A 12,056-nucleotide genomic window follows, 5' to 3' on the forward strand; every position below is an offset into this window, starting at 1 on the left:
TTTCTCTCTCACGGATCTTCGGGTTTTCATCCCAGATTGTGAGTCTACTTCCTTAGATGTGTTTTAATACTTGTGATATGCTTAATAACATTATTTACATTTCCAAAACACAAGATCCGGGAGCTTATGGCCCAAGAACGTTCTTGGGGTGTAAACTCCAAAACAAGGCCTAAAGGCCATCTAGTCCCAATTCCTTGTTAGGCAACTAGTTAAGGACTTTATGTATGAACATTAGAGGCTAGAAATCAATCAAAACCATATAGTTTTAGGATTTTACGGCCAAGGATATGCTCTTGGGCCGTAAACCCCTTTTTCAAGGGCTAAAAGTGCCCTAATCACCCCCAAAGGCTTGGACTCTATTTTTGGCAAATACCTTAATGTGTTTAGGACCTAGGAAACATAAGAAAAGCACAAGTATTGAGGAGTTTATGGCCAAGAGTGGTTCTTGGGCCGTAAACTCCCATAAAAGGGTCAAAGGACACCCTAAACACTTCCTTAGGCCATGAGACAATTTGAGCATGTACCTAGATGAGTTATGGACTAGCTAAAACATTTAGAACCCCATGTGTGAGGGAGTTTATGGCCCCAAAGGTTCTATGGTCGTAAACTCCAAGAAATGGTACCAAATGGTGCCATAAACTCTTCCAAAGCCAAGTACAAAAGCCTAGAATTGTTCCTAGTTATTATAGAGACTTGAAAGCACCATAATCACCCTCCCAAGGGAGTTTACGGCCGTAAACTCCAAGGGAAAAGGGTCTTTGGGCTGTAAACTCCCCAAAGGAGTCAATATGGTGCCCAAACACTTGTATAATCCTTGAATAAATTCCCACTAGAGTTGTAGTAATTGTAAGCATCATTTCAAGACTTGGTTGAGAGTTTACGGCCAGGAGCTTACTCCCCTGGGCCGTAAACTCCAATGAATATGGTCTTTTGACCTTAAACTCCAAATAGGGGCATTGCACTCCTTTGTTGCAACCCTTTAGCCTCCTGGCACTTGACCAAAAACATTTTCCTCGCGCTTAAATGTTATTACTTGTATAATTAGTGTTATAATCACTAATTATGTATATACATATGTTTTCATATGTAATTAGGATCATTGTGTGTGTCTAAGTCTCCACTTGACACCAAGCATTTGTCCGATCCTTCCGTACGATAACAATCCGTTCAATTCCAGTCACTTACTGCAGGTGAGTTCATACCCCTTAACTAATGTTTTAAATTGTTTTAAATGTTTTATGGGGGGGGGATACAAGTAGAGTCATGCTACTTATTATGTCAATCACATGTGATTAGTAAGTAGGACTATACTACTTATTACATCAATCACATGTGATTAATATACAACATTCAAATGATTTGGCTACTCATTAGTCGTTTTACCAAACAGTTTCCTTCAAATGACTTTTTATAAAAATTTTATATGTTTTAAACTCCTTTTTACATTGTAAAGCTTACTCCGTACATTTCCTTTCAAACTTATTTACAACTGTGTTTCAAACAAATGTTTCCTTATACTTAAACTGTTTTATTAAACTTATACCTTCAAATTGTTTTATAGATTGACATCAAGTCGATCTTTCTTGAAATAATATTTATGTTTCCAAAACTTATTTATGCTTTTATATTATAAATTGCATGCCTCTATATGTATAGTTATATAAGAAATGTTTAAAAGACTTAGGAAGGCTATCCACCCTATTTCCTTTTCGCGCCTTGAGATGTGGTCTGGTGGGATATCGGGTAATCATCCGAAAGTCGTTTAAATATTAGTTATATATCATGTGTACATATATAGTCATAAAAGGTCCTTCCAGTTCAAAATATGCCCTTGGGTAGCAAGGGTATACATCCATGTCCATACTTACCAGATAGATTACTAGTAAACTACCATATGGGTAGTTTAGGAAGATACTAGAATAATTACTAGAACGCGATATCATACAATGAGTCAGTTCATTCATGAGTCAATACTTTGTAGAACTTTTCAGTACATTACATATGCAACTATACTAGGACGAGAACATATACAACTATACTAGGACGAGAACATATACAACTATACTAGAATGATTACATTACTATACTTGCTAGATAGAGAGAACACACATTACAGCTAGCACACGTAGAACATTACAGTACACTACTGTACTATTACATGATCACACTTACATGAGTACACTTACATATACATAGAATAGACGTCACTAGGGGCTATAGCACGGAACCAGTGCAGGATCTAACTATACTGATGAATCACACCGCAATTGTGATAGTTATATCGAGTATACATGATCATTAGTAATGTGGATGCTCACGGCTTGCATTCATGCAGGGGCCGTGGGTAGGTCCCAAAATCCCTTTGATAGGGGAGCGTATAGTCTGGGATCTAGACATCACATTATACCTTATCCCTCAAATAAGGCAGTTGAGTATCGATGTAGTTATTTATATCAAATACTACAGTACTTGGAAGTATTACCCTAGATTTAAGGTAATAGGTACGGTTGTAGTTCGGCACTACACCATAGTACTACATTGATTTTTCCATTACATATTTTTAGTGATAACCTCACTTAAACATTAATGTAAAAACTATATTTTTGGATAATGATAGTTATACTTTGGAAAATACATCCTCTTACAAGACACACACACAGAACAGTTAGGTCTTGGCAGAAGACACCTTCATATACTAGAAGGAATCATCGGGATTCTAGGGTTTTTCAAACACTTACAATCCATATACACTTACAAATTCTTACATACAAATTAAGACACTAAATACTTATGATCTCACCAGCTTCAAAGCTGATACTTTCTTTCAAAATTACTTGTATCCTCAGGTCATCATAGACAGGTACCGATGCAAGGAGAAAGGAAGATGGAGCTTGCTCAAGACTTATTTTTCATTTTGATTTATGCTTTAGTGTTTATCAAAATTTGATAGAACATATTTGTATAATAATTATATTATTAATGCAATGGATGATGTTGTTGCTTGTTTACTACTTTACATTGTTGTTGATATTACACATGATGTCCTCCGCCCCAGAACGTTTCCGCCGTTCTTGGTTTTGGGGTGTGACAGATTGGTAGCAGAGCATTGTTTATAGTGAATTAAGTATATCAACCCATAAAAGATATACTAACTATAAATACATAAGGGATTAAAAATACTCTAACCAAGAGTTTATACTTTAAATAGTAAAATATTTAAGTAAGTATACGTGCTGCATTCATACTAAAATCAGGGTCACTAGGACAGTACAAAAGAATTACGATTGTTGGGAAACACAAGTGGGCTTAGAGACATATGGTCAAAACTGGGAAGATATAGCCTGATTACCTATATTATCCGAGGGTTGACTAGCATGTGCCTAAGTTTAACTATGTGGTTGCAACAATGGTAAAATCTTACCAACCCTACCACAATGAGAACAATAGAACATAACATTAAAATTTAAAATACTATAGGAGTATTTGGTGTTACTAGAAGTACTTTATACTTGAGAATTTAAAACGGGATCTTCATTACTAAGTTGATAGTTGCTAAGTGGATACACTAAGGCTATATGTAATTAGGATGTTATAGACTTAGAATCTGTGATAATTTTTCCTTAACCTTATTCTGTGTGAATTTGGAATTAAGGTCACTTATTCGAAGGTCTATCATGTTTAGATTACACATAGCTGGTATGCACTTCACAAATAGCGATATAACTGATGAAGATTTTCTAAATAATTATCTAGATAGTTCGTCTAATAATTATTCTCTTTCCCTAAATTCTCGCATAGAAAACATAACTGGACTCCATCCCCTCGACAACCAGTACCTTCCGAATGAAGACATAGCAGGTTGGTTTGGAGAAGGACCAGAGAATGATCACCCTATCTCCTTGGATGATCACCTTGATGAAGACTTTTCGTACAATACTAACTCCGAAGCAGAGGTTGAGAACTTACCCCGAGCAGTTCCCTTTCCAATTCCTAACCATCGTCCGACTTTTCATGGCCCGACCCTGAGTGAGTGGAATGCTTGGAAATATGGAGCCAAGGACAAGATCAACCTATGCTATTTGATGGCGACCGCAGCTTTTACGACTTGAGCAATGAGGGCTTAACAGATATAGTCTTGCCAATCTTGGTCCGTAGAGAGGCCCGAAATGAGATTCAAGGCAGGACATACCTACATCAGATTTCAGAAATAGTCGTCTATGCTAGAATGCATACCCTCCACACCATTCATCTAGGAGATGCACACGAGAGATCAGAGAGAAGCCATGAAACCCTGCTGCAAGCATTGGCCGAATCACGAGCCGAAGTCATAGAGCTCCGGGTACGCCAAATGGTGTGCGAAGACACCTACTTGACATGGAACGTCAATTGGTTGAACTAAGAGTTCACCAGAGGGATGACCGTCACCAGTAGTAGAAGCTTTATTTTATTTCCCTTATAAAAAGGAATCGTGTTTTTTCTGGCTATGCCTGATGTGGCATTTTCTATGAAATTATCTTGTTCCGTAAGTACTTTAGCTAGGTCTTTATGCTATCAGGAACTATCTTCTGTGGATATGATGTAAGACCTTTACAAGGTCATTTTCCAGAATCTTTACATAGTGAATATCAAAGATATTGACAGCCGGCTAACTTCTGTGTCATTCTTCATTTAAGTACTCTTATCATTTTTTCATTAGAGTATATCTGAATCATGCTTTAGTCAAGTCATTGGACTATAGTGATTTATCTCTGGAGACATTTCCAAGTCTCTTTCTGTGGTTGGATCTTGTTATTCACCAACCCACGATACCTCGGCTTGAACAACAAACGTATTGAGACAATTCTACGAACTTACTTCCGCTCGCTACTAGGACTGCATCATAGGGATGTAGGTCAAACCTTCATAAACACACTTCTACTCAGTACTAGGACTACATTGTGGAGATGTAGGTCAAACCTTCGCGATCATACTTCCATTTTCGTGTTAGGACTGCATCATAGGGATGTAGGTCAAACTTTCGAGAACATAGTCGTACTCTTTACATGAACAATCTAAGTACATCAGGGTCAACCAGAATCACTCACAAATTCCTTATTTTCGTATTACAGAATTATGTCATCATCCAAAAACGATCAGCCGAGCACCGAAATCCCAATCCTCAATATCGATGCCGCTACATTACAAGCTGCAGTAGCAGCTGCTGTGACAACTTTCCTTACACACATCAACTCAATCAACACCAATAAGACTGAAGAAGGAGTCGAGAGTTTAGATGGTAACCAAACCGGGAAACCAACAAACAGTAACAGTCACTGGCTCGCAAAGCCGAAAGACAATGAACATGAAACGAAAGCGTCAAGCCCAGAAAGAACGCAAGAAATCCCATAAGCTGGCTATGCAACAACAACAAGTGGAAACCCCTGCCATCCCAGTGTTGAGTAGGCCATACGAGGGAAAACTCCCGAAGTGTGATACTTGTGGTTTCCATCATCATGGGACTTGCCATGAGATGCAATGTTGCAATTGCCTGAACATAGGGCAGCATGCTCGTGACTGTGGAGCATAGAAACGACCCATCACTCAAGCCCCTTTCATAGGGACTAACCCTACACACAAGATGAGTTATAACGCAGAACGATTTAAGAAACAATTTTCAAGGTGGAGTAACGAGGAAGGCACTCATGTCCACGTAAAACTGGCTAAACACCGCAATCCCGTCGCCAAAGCTAGTACTACCCAGGTATGCCACCAATGCGGGGAAGTAGGGCACTTCCAGAAAGATTGCCCGATAGCAAAGAACTCTGGCGCAGACGGGAGGATTCTCAGGATCACAGCCGCAGGAGAGCCTGCTCCGGAACCACGTTAAATGTAATTTAGGTGTTTCGTTGTAACAGACTTATAAACTATCTAAAACTAGTGCAACTAGAGTCTTACCTTTTGCGAGATCCTGTCTATATAGGAATTCTCGTGCTGCGTATACTTTTTTTTGTAGTATATCTTATTCGCAGCAATAGTCTTATGGTAAATCTAAAGTACTGTAACTCTGTTCATGGTTGCACGGTTGTGCTTTGTCTGTAAACGTCTTATGTTCAAATCCAATGTATTTAAGTTTCAGTATGATTTCGATATTATCATACGAATTGATTCAGTTTGATCCTCACGAAAACAGCTTCATACGTACATCTCTTTCTTCTAGATCACTTTTCCAGTGAAACCGTCACATCAGAATGCCGAAGTACTCATTCCAGGAGTACCTCTTAGTTATTTTCTTTCCGAAGAAATCCCCGAAGTACCACTCGTGCAGTACGTCAAGTTCAATCCAGGAATTCATGCGGATGATCTATCACTGAGGGATGTATACATAAGAGTGTTATATAATCAAGGTTCTACAGGTTTAGAATTAATGATTTCACCTTAACTCTTTTCCTCATTGGGATGTGAGGGTAAGGGAAGAATCAGTTATTCGACTACCTTTTCAATCTTAATTATATACGTCTCGTATACACGAGATTGTGATTGTGAAGCCCTGTATGAATTCTAAAATGGAATTCAGGACGGAGAACTGCCTAAGTATATGAGTAATCGCATCATCATGCGAACAAACTTAGAACCCAATACGACTCCCGAAAACAGATCGCCCTATAGTTTAAACACCCACGGAGATACAAGAACAGTTTGGACAACTTAGCGAACTACACATAAATAGAATTAGAAGACTAGGTTTCTCACCCTAGAGAACCTCGGTCATATTCTTCCAGAGATCGACAGATCGCATTGCATGTACCTCGGTTATCGAGGACTCCGTCGAGATTTTTCATTAGAAATCGTTATCTCTGCCGCGCGTAGAAAAAATGGTTGAGCAAACACAAAGAAAGAAGCTACTTCCAGGAATGGATCCGGGATCCGAAAATCACCAGTTCGAGTGTTAGGGAAAGATGTCCGGAAGACTATCTCCTGAACTCGATGCGAACACTTCGAGTCCGTAGTGATACCCTTCGGATAGGACCAATACGCCCATAGCTTTTATGAGCTAAAACGAGTAGGGTACGTCTTTCTTACCTGGATCAGTTCGTCATTTCTCCATGTAATGACTTACTTATCTACCCTTGTAGTAAGAAGGAACCCATGGGAAAACATTTCCTTCAGAGGAACTTTTAGCGATGTTCTCAAAGCACGAGTTTTGAAATTGATGAGTCAAATTTCTAAAGACACACTACTAGTAATGTGAGAAATTATGAGCACTCTTACAATTTGTCAAAAACCGTTGAGAATTTATCGACATCAGAGACGCCGACATTCTATCGCCAGATTCTAGGTCTTACCGACCTACCGCTTTAGTTCATTCAGAACTCCTCGTAAGCTACAGAAACTCGTACGGCTTTGACCCAGCAAGGGGTGGCCTTTGACTGGGTTGTTACGCAAGAAAAGGAACCTTTGAGATTCCAAGTGAGTGACCAAGTTCTTTAGGATAACTCACTCTGGGAAAGGCTTAATACGCTTCGTAAAGCGTGGAAAGCTAAATCCAAGGAAGACAGGACCTCCGAGATTCTTATCAGAATCGGTCTTGTGCCTCGCACAAAATAGACCTACTCCGCGAACTCAGTAACATACTTTCTACTCTTCGCTTCTCGATCGTGAAACCATACCTTTCCATCAGGACTCTTGCAAGTCCACTCATCGAGATCCTAGCCTTCGTATTAGAACCGTAGTGACCCTCAACCGAGAGGTCAAGCAGACGAAGCAACACCGTCGCTAGTTAGTGAAGGTTCGTTGGAATGCCAACCGATAGCCCGATTTCACTTAAGTGCGCTAGAACCAATCGATTAGGAAGTTTTCTCCTCACGACTCGATCATTCGTGCATTCTTCCTTGCCTAAATTCTAATTTTGGGACGAAATTCCCTTTAACAGGGGGATGATGTGACAACCCGAAATTTCCATTCTGAATAAACTATATCAAGCCAATAGATGTAGATCAGTTACAGTGAAAATTCAGACTTACAATATAAGTTTGGTAGTTTCAGGGTTTTACACCTAAAAGGGATATTAGGAGAGTGGTTGCACTAGGATTTTGTGCAACACTGTAAATTCCATTACCCTAGATCATTAGAATCCATTCCGAGAATAGAAATATTTTCTGCCAAAAATCTCAGGACTATAAATAGAATTCTGAACCAAATTGGTTCATTAGTTGAATTCCATTTAGAGAAAAGCCAATTTCTCTCTCACGGATCATCGGGTTTTCATCCCAGATTGTGAGTCTACTTCCATAGATGTGTTTTAATACTTGTGATATGCTTAATAACATTATTTACATGTCCAAAACACAAGATCCGGGAGCTTACGGCTCAAGAACGTTCTTGGGGTGTAAACTCCAAAACAAGGCCTAAAGGCCATCTAGTCCCAATTCCTTGTTAGGCAACTAGTTAAGGACTTTATGTATGAACATTAGAGGCTAGAAATAAATCAAAACCATATAGTTTTAGGAGTTTACGGCCAAGGATATGCTCTTGGGCCGTAAACCCCTTTTTCAAGGGCTAAAAGTTCCCTAATCACCCCCAAAGGCCTGGACTCTATTTTTGGCAAATACCTTAATGTGTTTAGGACCTAGGAAACATAAGAAAAGCACAAGTATTGAGGAGTTTACGGCCTAGAGTGGTTCTTGGGCCGTAAACTCCCATAAAAGGGTCAAAGGACACCCTAAACACTTGCTTAGGCCATGAGACAATTTGGGCATCTACCTAGATGAGTTATGGACTAGCTAAAACATTTAGAACCCCATGTGTGAGGGAGTTTACGACCTAAAAGGTTCTATGGCTGTAAACTCCAAGAAATGGTACCAAATGGTGCCATAAACTCTTCCAAAGCCAAGTACAAAAGCCTAGAATTGTTCCTAGTTATTATAGAGACTTGAAAGCACCATAATCACCCTCCCAAGGGAGTTTACGGCCGTAAACTCCAAGGGAAAAGGGTCTTTGGGCCGTAAACTCCCCAAAGGAGTCAATATGGTGCCCAAACACTTGTATAAGCCTTGAATAAATTCCTACTAGAGTTGTTGTAATTGAAAGCATCATTTCAAGATTTGGTTGAGAGTTTACGGCCAAGAGATTACTCCCTTGGGCCGTAAACTCCAATGAATATGGTCTTTTGACCTTAAACTCCAAATAGGGGCATTGCACTCCTTTGTTGCAACCCTTTAGCCTCCTGGCACTTGACCAAAAGTGTTTTCCTCGCGCTTAAATGTTATTACTTGTATAATTAGTGTTAAAATCACTAATTATGTATATACATATGTTTTCATATGTAATTATGATCATTGTGTGTGTCTAAGTCTCCACTTGACACCAAGCACTTGTCTGATCCTTCCATACGATAACAGTCCGTTCAATTCCAGTCACTTACTGCAGGTGAGTTCATACCCCTTAACTAATGTTTTAAACTGTTTTAAATGTTTTATGGGGGGGGGGGATACAAGTAGAATCATGCTACTTATTATGTCAATCACATGTGATTAGTAAGTAGGACTATATTACTTATTACATCAATCACATGTGATTAATATACAGCATTCAAATGATTTGGCTACTCATTAGCCGTTTTACCAAACAGTTTCCTTCAAATGTCTTTTTATAAACATTTTATATGTTTTAAACTCCTTTTTACACTGTACAACTTACTCCGTACATTTCCTTTCAAACTTATTTACAACTGCGTTTCAAACAAATGTTTCCTTATACTTAAACTGTTTTATTAAACTTATACCTTCAAATTGTTTTATAGATTGACATCAAGTCGATCTTTCTTGAAATAATATTTATGTTTCCAATGTCTTACAAAACTTATTTATGCTTTTATATTATATATTGCATGCCTCTATATGTATAGTTATATAAGTAATGTTTAAAAGACTTTGGAAGGCTATCCACCCTATTTTCTTTTCGCGCCTTGAGATGTGGTCTGATGGGATATCGGGTAATCGTCCGAAAGTCATTTAAATATTAGTTATATATCATGTGTACATATATAGTCATAAAAGGTCCTTCCAGTTCAACATATGCCCTTGGGTAGCAAGGGTATACATCCATGTCCATACTTACCAGATAGATTACTAGTAAACTACCATATGGGTAGTTTAGGAAGATACTAGAATAATTACTAGAACGCGATATCATACAATGAGTCAGTTCATTCATGAGTCAATACTTTCTAGAACTTTTCAGTACATTAGATATGCAACTATACTAGGACGAGAACATATACAACTATACTAGGACGAGAACATATACAGCTATACTACAATGATTACATTACTATATTTGCTAGATAGAGAGAACACACATTACAGCTAGCACACGTAGAACATTACAGTACACTACTGTACTATTACATGATCACACTTACATGAGTACACTTACATGATCACACTTAGATGAGTACACTTACATATACATAGAATAGATGTCACTAGGGGCTATAGCACAGAACCAGTTCAGGATCTAACTATACTGATGAATCACACCGCAACTGTGATAGTTATATCGAGTATACATGATCATTAGTAATGTGGATGCTCACGGCTTGCATTCATGCAGGGGTCATGTGTAGGTCCCAAAATCCCTTGGATATGGGAGCGTATAGTCTGGGATCTAGACATCACATTATACCTTATCCCTCAAATAAGGTAGTTGAGTATCGATGTAGTTATTTATATCAAATACTACAGTACTTGGAAGTATTACCCTAGATTTAAGGTAATAGGTACGGTTGTAGTTCGGCACTACACCATAGTACTACATTGATTTTTCCATTACATATTTTTAGTGATAACCTCACTTAAACATTAATGTACAAACTATATTTTTGGGTAATAATAATTATACTTTGTAAAATACATCCTCTTACTGTTGGGTTTTAGCCATAAGAACTTTCCTATGTGCGCATGCAAAAACCCTATTGCTTGGATCTAGGCTTTCTATCAAACATGCTTTTGAATCCAAGACTTCTAATGGTTAATTAGGATAAACAATAACATTAATACAGATCTAGAATCATACCTTTGAGTTCCTTGTTGATCTTCTTGTCTTGGAGCTTCTAGAGTCACAATTGTCACTCCTCTGATGGTTCACAAACACCAATAGCAAGCAAGATGATTTAGGAGAGAGGAGAGGGGATGGAATTCGGCCAGAGGTTCCTTTCTTTAGGTTCTGAAAGCTTGTCCACGAATTCCACACCCCAAGGGCCTATTTATACCTTTAGACTCCTTAAGGGTTTCATCCTAAACCCTAATTGGATAATCTTCACTTAAGGCTATCCAAATCCATTCCATAGATATCCTTATGGACTATTTTGAGCTATCCTAAAGCTCTTAGAAACCGTCCAAAGTCCATCCTAATGGATTTATAGTCTAAAGTCTAACTATCAAACAATTGACAGTTTATACCCTCTTATTTAATTAATCTCTTTAAGTCACCAAATTAACACCAATTAATCTATGACTTATATTAATCAAATAGCTAAATATTATTTCTTATAATATTTACTCTCTCTTAACAAATCATCCTTCAAGTTGCTATGGTGAAGGCAACCCAAAAGGACCATGCACCACCGAATATAGTTATAGCCTTAGACACTATTCCAACAGTCTCCCACTTGGATAAGTCTAGTAACTATACAAGTATAATACGGTTTGCAATCGTAGCTCTCAAAGACGCTGTCAACTCTGATCTAATCAATCTTGTCCTTTAGATAAGGGATCGTACAGTCCTCTGTTAGATATCATGCTGACAATCCTATGGAATGGTTAGTCTAGCATTTAGATTTCTCGATCTTCGATTTATTTGACATAGAACTTAATCGAACACATCAATTCAGTTCTGACCGGGCCCGGCACATAAGTCAAATCAAATCATCGAGTGGCCAAGATATCTCTTCTACCCTCTTAGGATAAAATTTACAGATAAACTTCGACTTATATGCATTTACTTATTCATTAACCAACTATACACAACAATGCGTTTTATAACATCAAGTTACTGATGCGTTTTCGCATTATCAATGC

This window comes from Lactuca saligna, chromosome 9 (genome assembly GCF_052625555.1).
Source record: "Lactuca saligna cultivar CGN05327 chromosome 9, ASM5262555v1, whole genome shotgun sequence".
NCBI lineage: Eukaryota > Viridiplantae > Streptophyta > Magnoliopsida > Asterales > Asteraceae > Lactuca > Lactuca saligna.